Consider the following 14,225-nt stretch of genomic DNA (forward strand, 5'->3'; position numbering starts at 1 on the left):
GCTGCAGGAGACCGTAGGGCCTTCGACAGTGATGAGTTCACTGAAGAAGAGGAGGTTGATGACCCAGCATACTGGCAGGTGAGCGTGAAGTTTGCAGTCATTTGGGTAATAAATGCCGACGATCCGTCTCACCCCCACTCTTGCAGCCTGCTCACTGCCTTCTCGCCCTCAGACATCCAGCGTCACCTCAGCCTGCTACTTCAATGGCCAAATCACCACAACCAAACCCTTCAGGAGTGGAATTTTCCACAGGCCTTGCTTGGTGTGACTCAGTAGACAGCGTTTCGCCAGGGAAGCCCCACATCAGATGAGTCATCACTCTCATAGTCCTCCACCTCCCACACCTCTCCCTCCCCTTCCCCCTCACTTCCTGCTCGTGGGCGTGCACACACTCAGAAACGATGTGCTAGCCATGGAAAATGGTCTATTCTAAGAGGTGTCGGGAGAGTTGATACCTTTGTGTGGGAGGGAAGTGGATTTGAGTCCTCTGTGCCTGTTTTTGATAAGGAAGGAGCAGGTGTTCAGGAGGATCAGCTTCGCCCCAGGTCCTGGACTATAAGCAGGATTTTTAGGACAATATTTACCACTGCCATATTGCAATACCTTGTGGAGGAAATTAATTTCCACCAGGTTATGAGTGTGTGGTGATTGGACGTGGTTGCCAGTGAAAGCAAGCACATGAGGGTTTGTATACCTGTGGAGGTGGGGGAGATGTTTGTGTGGCTAGCCCTGACCATGCTGATTGGCGCAAGTAAGAAAATAAATGCTCTGTGACCATTGGTTGGTTGATGATGTTTTGGGCACACCTGTCTTTGGTAAGTATATGGCCCGTGACAGGTATCTGGCTATCTTACAGTTCCTTCATTTCAACAGAAATTATGGGAAAGCACCGAATGACAGGTTATGAAAATTTTGACGCACCCTGACCATTCTCAAGGAGTAATTTTCCGGAGTTTTCTGTCCATTTCAGAAAATGATTATCGATGAGTCGTTGGTGTTATTCCTCGGCCGTTTGGCATTTATGCAGTATGTGCCATCAAAGCATCACCGCTTTGGACTAAAATTCTTTGTCAGGTGCGACTGCAAACCTGGCTATGTGCTTGATGTGAAAATTTATTCGGCTATGGATGTTGATATACTTAGTGATTATCCTCACAATTTCTCAGCATCAGTCATGAAAGTGCTGATGGAAAGGTACTTCAACAAACGCCATTTTCTGCACACTGATGACTGTTTCGCAGCCCCAGTGTTGACCAAATATTTGCTTGAACACGGTTTTGGGACCTGTGGAACTGTCTGGGCAAACATAAAATTTTCCCTGAATTCCCAACAAATACTGAGGAAAGTGCCCACCTTACCAGAAATGTGGCAGCATGTTAGCAGAATGACAAGAGACGGATTAACATGTTGCCAACAGTACAAACGGTGTGTTGTGGAAACAGTAAAGACAGACTACAGGACCAGAGAACCTGTGTTCAAGCCAGATGCTGACAACGACCATAATATCAACATGTGGCTTGTTGTTAAGTCGGACATGCAGACTGGTGAGGTTGATTGCCTTCGTAAGTCCTGCTAGTAGTACAAAAAGGTGTTTTTACACTTGCTTGATATTGCTGTCCTGAACAGTTGCATATTTTTGAAGGAGGTCATCAAGAAACTCCTCTCTCTCTATGAGAGTTTGACAGAGAGCTTGCACGCGAATTCCTTAAAGAGGATTCAACTGCACAGGTGCCAGGTGCAAGACAAGGAATGCAGACAATGCCTACAGCTGGCAGGCTAAGCTGTGCCAATTATTTCTGGTGGCACAGGCTAGTAGAGATTGGCCGTACCAGTCCAGGTCGTCAGGCATACAGGTGGTGCCACATCTGCTACCCCACCGAACACCATCCCCTTGCACAAAAAGAGACAGCCTACCAATGTGAGGAGTGCAAGGTCCCCCTGTGGTCCCCCTGTGCCCTAAATATTTTAGCAAGTACCACTCCGAGTATGAGTACTGAGCAGGTGTGTGGGAAAACGCAAATAATAAACAGGTATGAAAAGTGTGTTATTTTTATACATGAGTGAAATGTAAGATAATATATATGTAGTAAGTGTTGTGATATAAGTGTTTTCTTATAAGTTTTACAAGTCCCCTGCCTCGCACCTGGCACCCATGCAGTTACCTTGAGTAACCTTACATACTACATGAAAGAAAACTTTGAGTGAGCGGGCAAGAAAGAGAATGAACTAGTTGGCTATAATTAAATTTTTCTCCTCATTACTTAGAAAATAATGGTGAATAAGTAAGAATAAGTGTGTTTGTGATGTGGAGTACAAAAAAATGTAAGTTGTGTATAACATTAGTAATATTTTCGCAATGTCCCTGATTAGTACAAATTAGCTGCAATTTTAGTACAAGTAAATACCTCATACTCAGCCATACTGCATGAAACAGCCACAGCAATTACTTCTCAAAGTGAAACTACCAATAATTGTCATATCAAGTGCAAGTATAAGTGCTGTATTAGAGGGATATTATTATCATTGATGCAAGAAGTAAGAACAGAAACTCAAGGAGCTATTCTTTTCCTGCACACCTACGTGGCATAATGGCACTATGGAATGGGCAGAAAACCCTGTGAGGAGCCACATGAACAGGGTGATGTCTCATCCTTACGACGATGAGTAAGGAAAAGTTGGAAAATTCCAGTTTTCCTCGAAGGAAACACAGGCAGTGTTACAATCACCACTCTTGTTGCGCTGCCAACACTACACAGTATGTCCAAAGTCACCACCAGTGGCGCTTGTGCGGAAACAACCCGCCAAAACACGGAAAACCACTCATCTTTACCTTAGCTCATCGACGGGACCACCTGGAAACCTGGGGATACTTTCATTTGAAAGAAGGAGAGTTGGGGTGTCTTATGTATCTTTAATTTCTTCTCTAGCTATTACAGTTTGGCAAATGTTAGAGTTTGAGGTAAGGATATTTTTGCCAAAATCACGCAAATCCCCCGTAGGGAGGAGTGGACGACGTTGGAAAACCCCCGACGTGTAGGGGTTAATGCAGCTTATATCAAAGCTTTGAGTCTTCTGAAGGTTTTGGCTTATACCTCATGGGGTGCTTACTGTCAAACCTTCCTCCTCGTGAAGAGGTCCTTTATCCTTCCTAAATCTGAATATGGGTGTGAAATCTACTCCTTTGCAACAGATGCCTGTCTCTGGATGTTAGATTCAGTGCCTCATGTTGGTGTACATCTGGCAGCTGTGACATTTAGGTCATTCCCAATATAAAGTTTGTTGGTTGATGCTGATGCCCTCCTTTTGAATTAACATTGCCAGTCATTGATGGGGAAGTGTTGGTATCGTCTTCACCACCTTCCACAATCAGCTGTTTGTGCCATGGTTGTCCAGGATTCCCAATCTTCTGTTTATGAAATTCGTCCTAATATCCTGAAACCCTTGACTACTGGGTCTGGTCTGTTATGTTAGCCCCCTCTGTTCCAAGACTGGCAGTTTGTGCACACTGGATCATGAGGGTGGGTTCTTGGCTACTCCCTCGTGTGAATTTTTGTAGGACCGTTATTCAAAAAATGAGCTCATTTCCCTCTCAGGTGCCTTTTCCTCACTTTTTAGAACTTGCCCCAACTTATGAAGGCCCTGACCCTGTCTATACTGAGTGATCTAAGACTAATACTGGAGTAAGCTTTGGTGTTGTCTTCCTTTTCTTCAGTTGGGGTGGTAGCCTTCCTGGTATTGCTTTAGCATATATGGAAGGACTGACTGATATTTTATATGCTCTACAAATCATTTTTAATGTCCCCTAATCTATTTTTTGTGATTTTTAGTAACTCCTGCAGTGCTTTGTTTGCACTGCAATTTTTAATTCATCCCATCCTCTGGTTATATCACTTTATCTCCTTGGCTGTCATGGCCATCGTGTGGACTTCTGCCGGGTTCCTGTGCGTATTGGTGTAGAGGGCTATGAGAGGTCAGTAACATTAGCTAAAGCTGCATCTTCTCGACGGCCCCCTTCCAAATACCTGCTTCCTGCTTCCAATATTACATCCTCCTTGAAGTACATGATTTGCACTTGCTGGCATAGACAGTGGAATGGTGTTGCTGATAATAATTTAAAAGAAATTTTTCATTGTCACTGGGCTGAGGGTTCTCCTTTCCATGCCTCGGTGATTGGAGTTGGCTCTTGCCCGAGTTCACTTTGGGCACTCACGGCTTTCACTAGGATACCTGATGCGTGGTAGGACTCAGCAGTATTGTGATGATTGCCCTGTTCTACTTGCTGTCCGTCACTAGTTTGTCGAGTGACCAAATCTGTGGGACCTACACCAAAGATATCTCCATAGGAATAAGGGGATTGATGGTGCCTGTTGTCTGTACTCGGTGCTTGGAGGGATGATTTTACTGATGTTTTTAGTTTTCTTCAGGTGCCAGGCTTCCTACTACTTTTATAGGTAATTGATATAATATAATAAACGTTTCTGGTGTCATTTTAAGTATTTTATTTCTTCAGTAGAATACTAACTTGGTTTTGAGCATGATTTTATTTTTTGCCTCTTTTACATGGTTGTCCAGCAGCATATGACCCTGGCAGGTGTGCCATCAGCTTTGTATTATATTTCATAATCAATCAATCAGTCAATCAATCAGTTGTCTTTTTCAGCCATTTCTGTGCTTTTATTTCACATCATTCCTTCATGATTAGTCTCATAACTAGAGCAAATCTGTTCTGATTGGCGCACTTAAGAAAACGTGCTCCATGACTATCGGTCGGTTAATGAAGTTTTGGGCACACCTGTCTTCGGTAAGTATATAGCCCGCAATGGGTATCTGGCTACTTTACAGTTCCCTCATTTCATCAGAAATTATGGGCCCTACCGAATGACAGGTTATGGAAAATTAGACGCATCCTGACCATACTCATGGATTATTTTCCAGGGTTTTCCATCCGTTTCAAAGAGTGGTTATTGATGTGTCACTGGTGTTATTCCTGGGCAGTTTGGCATTTATTCAGTGTGCCATCCAAGAATCACCACTTTGGACTGAAATTCTTTGTCCTTTGTGGAAGCAAAACGGGATATGTGCATGGTGTGATAGTTTATTCAGTTACGGACGTTGATATACCTAGTGATGATCCTCACGGTTTCTGGGCATCAGTTGTGAAAGTACTGATGGAAAGATACTTTAACAAGCTCCACATTCTGTACACTGATAACTATTACACAGCCCCAGCACTGACCAAGTATTTGCTTGAACATGATACTGGGACTTGTTCAACTGTCCGGGCAAACAGAAAAAAATTTCCCTGAATTCCCAACAAATACTGGGAAGAGTGCCCTCCTTACCAAGAAATGTGATATGTTAGTACTTCTCTGGCATGACAAGAGACGGGTTAACATGTTGTCATCAGTAGAAAAGGGTGTGTTTAGGAAACAGGAAAGACAGACTACAAGACCGGTGAACCCGTGTTCAGGCCTGATGCTGTCAATGACTATATAATCAACATACGGCTTGTTGTTAAATCGGACATGCAGATTGGTAAGGTTGATAGCCTTTGTAAGTCCTGCCAGTAGTACAAGAAGGCGTTTTTACACCTTCTTGATATTGCCATCCTGAACAGTTTCATACTGTTCAAGGAGGTCATCAAGAATCCTCTCTCTCTATGAGAGTTTGAGAGAGAGCTATCACGCAAACTCCTCGAAGAGTATTCAACTGCACAGGTGCCAGGTGCGAAGCGAGGGACGCAGACAACGCGTACGGCAGACAGACAAAGCTGTGCCAATTATTTCCGGCGGCACAGAGTGGTAGAGATTGGCTGTACCAGTGCAGGTTATCAGGCGTACAGACGGTGCCACGACTGCTACACCACCAAATGCCATCCCCCCGCACACAAAGAGTTAGCCTACCAATGTGAGGAGTGCAAGGTCCCACTATGCCCTAAATATTTTAGCGAGTACTGCTCCGAGTCTGAGTACTGAGCAAGTGTGCAGGAAATTGTAAATAGTAAACAGGAATGGACATGTGAGTTATTTTTTATACATGAGTGAAATATAAGATATTAGAAATTAAGTGTTGTCATATAAGTGTTTTATAATAAGTTTTACAAGTACCCTGCTTTGCACCTGGCACCTGTGCAGTTACCTTGAGTAACTCTACGTGCTACATGAGAGAAAACTTTGAGTGCATGGGCAAGAAAGAGTATTACCTAGTTGGCTAAAACTAAATTTCTTCCCTCGTTACTCAGAAAATAATGGTAAATATGTGAGAATAAGTGTATTTGTGATATGAACTACAAAAAATGCAACTTGTGTTTAACTTTAGTATTATTTTCACGATGCCCTTGATTAGTACAAATTAGCCACAATTTTAGCACAAGTAATTACCTCATACTCAACCATACTGCATGAAACAACCACATCATTAACTTCTCAAAGTGGAGTTATCTGTATCATGATGTCAAATGCAAGTATAAGTGCCGTACTAGAGGGAAATTATTAGCTTTGACAGAAGAAGTGGGTACAGAAACTCAAAGAGCTCTTCTTTACCCCCGCCTGTAAGTGGCATAGTGGCACTATGAAACGAGCAGAAAACCCTATGGGAAGCCACATGAACTGGGTGATGACGCATCCTTACGATGATGAGTTAGGAAAATTCGAAACTTGAGTTGAAAATTCTAGTTTTCCTCGAAGGAATCCCGGCCAGTGGTACAATCATCATTCTGGTCAGTGCTGCCAGTGCTGGGCAGCATGTCCAAGGTCTCTGCGGCTCTGCCAGAGGCGCTTGAGCAGTAACAGTCCTCCAAAACACAGAAAACCAGTCATCTTTAATTTACTCATTGAGACCTGGGGATACTTACATTTGAAAGAGGGGGAGCTGGTGTATCTTATGTATCTTAAATTTTTTTCTTGTTCATATGGTTTTGCAGATATTAGCATCTGAAGTAAAGGCATTTTTTCCAAAATCACGGAAATTCCCCGCAGGGAGTGGATGACGTTGGAAAACCCCAGGTCTGTAAGAGTTAAGGCAGCCTGTATTAAAGCTTTGGGTGAGGGTTTTGACTCATAGCTCATGGGGTGCTGACTGTCAAACCCTCCTCCTCGTGAATAGGTTCCTTATCCTTCCCAAACTTGGAAATGGGTGTGAGATCTACTCCTTTGCAACAGATGCTTGTCTCTGGATGTTAGATCCGGTGCCTCATGTTTGTGTACGTCTGGCAGCTGGGGCATTGAGGTCATTCCCGATATAAAGTTTGTTGGTCGATGCTGATGCCCTCCCTTTGAATTAACATCGCCAGTCATTGCTGGGGAATTGTTGGTATCATCTTCACCACCTTCCACAATCAACTGTTTATGCTATGGTCGTCCAGAATTCCCAATCTACTGTTTGACATTCGTCCTAATTTCCTGAAACCCTATGGCTACTGGGTCTAGTCTGTTATGTTAGCCCTCTCTGTTCCAAGACTGGCAGTTTTTCCACACTGGATCGTGACGGTGGGTTTTTGGCTACTCTCTCGTGTGAAACTTTGTAGGACCGTTGTTCATAAAATGAGCTCACTGCCGCTCTCATGTGCCCTTCTCTCGCTTTTTAGAACTTGCCTCAACTCATGAAGGCTCTGTCGCTGTCTATACTGACGGATCTAAGACCGATACTGGAATAGGCTTTGGTGTCGTCTTCCCTTCTTTCAGTCGGGACGGTAGCTTTCCTGGTACCGGTAGTGCTTTAGTATATATAGAAGGACTGACCGCGATTTTATACGCTCTACAAGTAATTTTTAATTTCCCCTAATCTCTTTTTTGTGATTTTTTTAGTAAGTCTTGCAGTGCAGTGTCTGCACAAACTTTTAATTCATCCCATCTTCTGGTTTTACCCTTGGCTATCGTGGCCAACAAGTGGACTTCTGTTGGGTTCCCGCATGTGTTGGTGTAGAGGGCAATGAGAGGGAGGAGACATTAGCTAAAGCTGCATCTTCTCGACGACCCCCTACCGACTACCCATTTCCCACTTCCGATATGACATCTTCCTTGAAGTACGTGATTTGCACTTGCTGGCACAGACAGTGGTATGGTGTTGCTGATTAAAGATTAAAAGAAATTTTTCAGTGTCACTGACCCGAGGATTCTACCCTCCATTCCTTGGCAATTGGAAGTGGCTCTTGCCCGAATCCTCATTGGGCATTCATGGCTTACAGATGGGTTCCTGATGTTTGGTGTGACTAAGCAGTATTGTGATGATTGCCCTGTTCCACTTGCTCTCCGTCACATGCTGGTCGAGTGTCCAAATCTGTGGGACCTACACCAAGGATTTCCCCATAGGAATAAGGTTGTGGATGGTGCCTGCTGTCTGTCCTCAATGCTTGGAGTGGCGATTTTACTAAGGTTTTTAGTTTTCATCATATGGCAGGCTTCCTACTAGTTTTATAGGTAATTGATATACTATAATAAAGTTTCCTGTTGCCATTTTAAGTATTTCATTTCTTCAGCAGAATACTAACTTGGTTTTGAGCATGATTTGTTTTCCTCTTGAACTTAGTTGTCCAGCGGCATATGACCCTGACAGTTGTGCCATCAGCATTTTATTATATTTAATAATCAATCAATCAGTCGTTTTTTCAGCCATTTCTGTGGTTCTGTTTCACATCACCTCCTCATAACTAGTCTCACAACTACCGGCAATCTCTTCTTGCAAGAGAATATTCAAGATGGATGGATGGTAATTTTAGGCCATGTTGGAGTAGAAAACGTGTATGATATCAAGTTAAACAGTCCTTCTTTTTAACACTGTATATCACACATAAGTAAATCTTTAGCTGTAGATAATATGAGAGGTCAATGTCTACAAATCATTAAATAAATAAAAGTGAGTGTGAACAGACCTGAGAGAGTGGTAAGGAAGGTGGGAGTCTGGGATCCTTTTACAGCAGCAGCCACGACCCCCATGACAAGCAGGGCAGGGGAAGCGATCATCATTTGTCTTCACCCTCCTGATAAAATAATTTGAGTCAGAACACCAACATATTTTAATATGGTTAACAAACACGCCATTCTGTATCGATTAATATCTTCAGGGTGATGACTACTTGGTCTTCTTACATGATTTTATTGAACATGGATGCATTCATAGCTGATGCTGTGACCTTACACTTCCCTCCCCCCCCAAAAGAAAAGGAAAAGAGAATCGAATCCTGTACCTACGACTGCATCAGTTTTAGCCTATTGCTTTTGGTGCCAAATGCTCCTAAAATGATTCATTATATCACTGATATACAATTCTATGTGTAATGGTGCAAAAGCTATTGGAAGCAGGTGCATAGTTTTTGAACCAGTCATGTGCAACTGAAACAACTGGCGGGCGAGGGAAAACATGAATCGCTGAAAATTGGTCTTCAACAGATAATTACATTTGACATTTAAACATGAATATAATATGTTATCGTTGGCACTGGTGCTGTGTTGCGCATTTGGCTATGTAAACAGATTCCTCATACATTCAACATTCTGTTGCAATTGCTAGGTGACTGAAACGAACTCGTGTAGGGCAAACGACTGAGATTCGAGGGCGAAGGCCTGGACCACTCCATGTAGAGGGACAATGTAGAGGGGTTCGAGGATGAGGGAGTCTGGATTGAGGTAGCGGATGCAGGAACAGGGAAGTGAGGAGATGGTGACTAGTTGCCGTAATAGGCATTTCAGATTGATCATGGTGAACTAATTTTGTTATGGGGGTTATAGGAAGTAGGCTGTAACACCAGACGATCAGGGTGGTTCTCCCAAGGGGAGTGGGAATGCTGGTGATGGGGTGAGCTGGAGCTCCTGCATCACTTGCTAACAGAATATCCGACCATCCCCCTTTTCTGACTTTTTCAGTATGGCACTAACATGGAGAGTGTACTAGCATGCTCTCTCAAACACTTTGTTCTAACTACCTCATGCATTACCCTGCATGCGCTTTACACATCAGGCAATGTACCCACCTACTTCACAGGGGTTGATGCAAACAAGGGTATCCAACCAGAAAACTTTGCCCCTGCTACCAAGTGGCAGACCTATTGAGGGAAAGCGTGAGAGAGGGCTCCGCCAGCATAATTTGTGGGGTCAGGATGGCATGGGGCTCGGGCCTATGCTAGAGGGTACAGGGCTCTGCGGTTCCAAGGCTGCCGCTTCTGCCCAACAGAGAGGGGACCGAACCGGGGAGTAGCACCCCAGGAGGCTGCCCTATTAGTGGGTGTATAATGGCTGGGCAGTTAGTGTCAAGGCTTGCTTGGAGTGTGTCCCTGTCGCTGTCCTGGCAGGGTGCCCCGAGGTCACTGCCACAGCCACTGGTCACAGCTGGTGGGCTATGGGTCTTAGGTCCCATGCCTGGACTTGGGATTTTGCAGGTGGGTGGGGCTTGTAGTCTGTCTTTCCCCATTTATTTTTACCTATTGCAACAAAAAAAGGGAAAAATCAAAGCAATCCTAAGGAAAGTAAATCATCCAAGGATCAGAATGGTATCATGGAATGTGGATAGTTGAGAGGCAGAGAGGGGTAAGTGGTTGAGGCACTGAATAGGAGGGTGGATGTTGGATGTGTGCAGGAGGTTAGATACCAGAGTGGATCAGCCGGAATGATTGCCGGGAGGAATTGTTGATACAAAATATTCTGGCAGGATAGGGCAAATGGGTATGGGGGTGTGAGTGTATTGGTTAAGGGGAAATGGGTGGAATATGTCATGAATGTATTGATAGTGAGTGAAAGGATAACAGTAGTGAAAATCTTGTTCGGTGGAGTCACATTTTCATGTATATCAGCATATGCCCACAGGGAGGATTGGATGGTTTAGAAAAAACAGATTCTGAGATGACTTATACGTGTGGTAAATGGTACAGGGATTGATGAAATAATTGTTTTGGGAGAAGATTTAAATGATCATGTAGGTGAGGCAGCTCAAGGATATGAAGGTGTCATGGGGGATGTGCATATGGTACAAGAAATGAGGAAGGGGAAAGGATATTCGAGTTTGGGGAGGCAATGAACAATATTGTGTGCAACATGCATTTTAGGAAAAGAGAGTGTTGGTTAATAACACATGAGTCTGGGGGAAATGGTAGCCAGATAGGCTATTTCCAGGTCAGGAGGGCTGATAGGAGGTTGGTGAGGGATGTTAAAGTTATAGGGTGTGAGGAGTGTGTGCAGCAACACGAGTTATTGATATTTGATGTTGTGCTTAAGAAGCGGGTGATGAAAAAGCGGATCTATGCACCAAGGAGAAAATTATGAAAGTTGAAAAACCAAGCAGCAAAAGATGCCTTTTATAGCAAGATGAGTAGAGTGGTGGCTGAACAGGGAGCCGTTGACAGAAGTGTTAATGAACAGTATGGAGGTCTCATCAACAGTCTCTTCAGAATTACTGATTCAGCGTGTGGATGGACAAGGGCCTCCCAAGACATGAAGAAACTTGTTGGTGGGGTAAGCGTGTAGAAGCTGCAGTTAGGAAGAAAAGAAGGCTCTTCCGGGAATCGAAAAGGGGTGGTAACAAGGGAAATATTTGACAGCCAAACATGGGACTATAATAGAGGTTTACATGGAAAAATCTGATTCTAAGAAACTCTTGCTTGATAACCTATATAGTGTGAAAAGGAAGAATATGATATTTAATGTGACAAATCAGATGAAGAAGGAAAACAGAGATATCATAGGTGAGCGGTGTGTGAAGGATGATGAGGGAAAGGTAGTGGTGAACAGTGGGAATATTAAAGATGCCTGGACAGAGCATTGAAACCGATTGTTCAATGAGGAGTTAAATTGGAACAGGGATGGTTTGAAGCCAGCAAATCCAGAGTTTGGCCCTTGGCCTTTCATTGGCGCTGCTAATGTAAGCAGGGCAAGAAGCAAGATGCAGGTGGGGAAAGCAGAAGCAGTGTCTGGGTTGACTGCCGAAATGCTGAAAGCCTCAAGAGAAACAGGAGTGTTTTTTTTTAATGCGAGAAAGAAGGAACCAAAGGCCAGGAGGCTGCAAACCGTTCCTTCCAAGAAAAAAACAAAAACAATACAAAAGAGAGCCAAATTCAAGATCCAATCATTTCGAGTTTCCTGGACACACTGCGTTTAAAAGACTGGAGATCATAGGAAGTAGGAAATACAGACAGAGGGAGACAGTTCCAGAGTTGACCTGTTGCATAAATGAAAGACTGGGAGTAACGGTTAACTCTTGCATTAGAGAGTTGGACAGAAAAGGGATGAGAATTTGTTGCTAGACGGGTGCTATGCACCCGTCTTAGAGGTGGAGGGATGCAAGCAGACAGTTCAGAGGAGCAGTGACCATTGGAGTAGCGATAGAAAAAAGATAAAGATGTAACAGTGCGGCAAAGAGACAGAGATTGCTGTGAGCCAGTACGAGGAGGAGAGTTGATGAGACAAAAAGGCTTTGACTCCACTCTATTGAGAAGAGCTGTATGTGGGGAGCCTCTCCACACATGAGAGTTGTACCCTAAACAGGGGAGAATAAAACCCGTGTATAAAGTCAACAACTGTGCAGGGGTAAAGAAGGTACGGAGTCGGCTTAGCACACGTAATCTCTTGGAAGCAGATTTTACAAGAGATGCAATATGACTTTTCCAAGATAAGTCCCGAGTGAATGAAACCCCAAGCATAATGCAGAATTGAGCTGGATATTATTGAACCTTAGAGGGTACTCCTGTGGAATATTGTGTCCGGTTGATAGGTGTAAAAACTTAGTTTTTGATGCATTCAAAACAACAAGATTATTTTTACCCCAGTCAGAGTTATTAGCCAAGTCAGACATTAGGTGTGCCATAGCCTCATCCCTTGTTTGTTGAAGTAACTACTGAGATGGACGTTATAGGAACCGAATGGAAAGGTGAAGGGTGGAATCATCAGTGTACGAATGGATAGGGTTAGATATACAGCTTAGAAGGTTATTGATGAATAAAAGGAAGAGAGTTGTTGATAGGACTGAGTCCTGCAGAACACCACTGTTTATGGATCTAGGAGAAGAACGATGGCCGTCTACAACAGCAGCTATAGAACGACCAGAAAGGAAGCTAGAGATGAAGGCACAGATAGAAGGATAGAAACCGTAAGAGGGCAGTTTGGAAACTAAAGATTTATGCCAGACTCGATCGAAAGCCTTTGAGATGTCAAGTGCAATGGCAAAGCTTTCGCCAAAGTCCCGAAAGGAGGACGACCAGGAGTCTGAAAGGTAGGTGAGAAGATCGCCAATGTAGTCTCCCTGACGGAACCCATCGTGACAATCAAGAAGAAGGTTGTTACAGGAAAGATGCTTTAAAATTTTTCTATTAAGAATTGACTCGAAAACTTTTGAAACACAGGATGTTAATTCAATTGGACGATAGTTATGAGGGTTGGGAACAGTCACCCTTCTTTCGGACTGGCTGAATGAGAACAAACTTCCAGCAAGAAGGAAAAGTACAAGTTGACAAAGGCGAAAGAGTTTACCTAGGCAAGGTGTAAGCACAGAAGTATAGTTCTTGAGGATAACATGAGGGACTCCATCAGGCCCATATGTCTTGTTAGTACTAAGGCCAGTGATGACAGAAAATACATCGGCTGAAGAAATGTGAATGTCAGCCATGAGGAAGTCTGGGGGGGGGGGGAAGTGAGGGAGGAACAGCACCGAATTCATCTAAGGTGGAATTGGAGGAGAAAGTCTGAGTGAAGAGATCTGCTTCATCAGTAGAAGAAATAGCTACAGAGCCATCGGAATAGAGAAGAGGAGGGAAGGATGAGGAGGTAAAGTTGTAAGAAAGGTTTTTGGCAAGGTGCCAGAAGGAGCGGGAAGAATTTGAGTTGGAAAGTTGTGAGCACTAGCACTTAGTACGATGGAATTATTTTTAGCAGTGCGAAGAACAGACTTAGCACGATTCCTGGCAGAAAGACAAACAAGATGTGATTCAGGGGTTGGTTGGCTCTGGTACCTTTTATAGGCCCTCTCCTTGTTGCGGACAGCATTAGAACATGCGTGATCAAACCAAGGCTTTCTTGCTTTAGTCAAAGGATATGAGAAAGGAATGTATCCTTCCTTGCTCGAGAGAATAACCTCCGTAATGCGCAAGGCACACTCAGATGGCTCCCGGCCATGGAAGCAATAATCATTCCATGGGGTTACTTACTGACTTGGTAGTTATGATTATATATGGGTGTGTTGTCCCAGATGATTGGGTGAAGAGTGTAACTGTAACTGTGTGCAAGAAGAAGAGTGATGCCCTGGAA

Source organism: Coenobita brevimanus, chromosome 30 (assembly GCF_032717465.1).
Source record: "Coenobita brevimanus isolate Jiangsu-jjx chromosome 30, ASM3271746v2, whole genome shotgun sequence".
NCBI classification, from domain to species: Eukaryota; Metazoa; Arthropoda; class Malacostraca; order Decapoda; family Coenobitidae; genus Coenobita; species Coenobita brevimanus.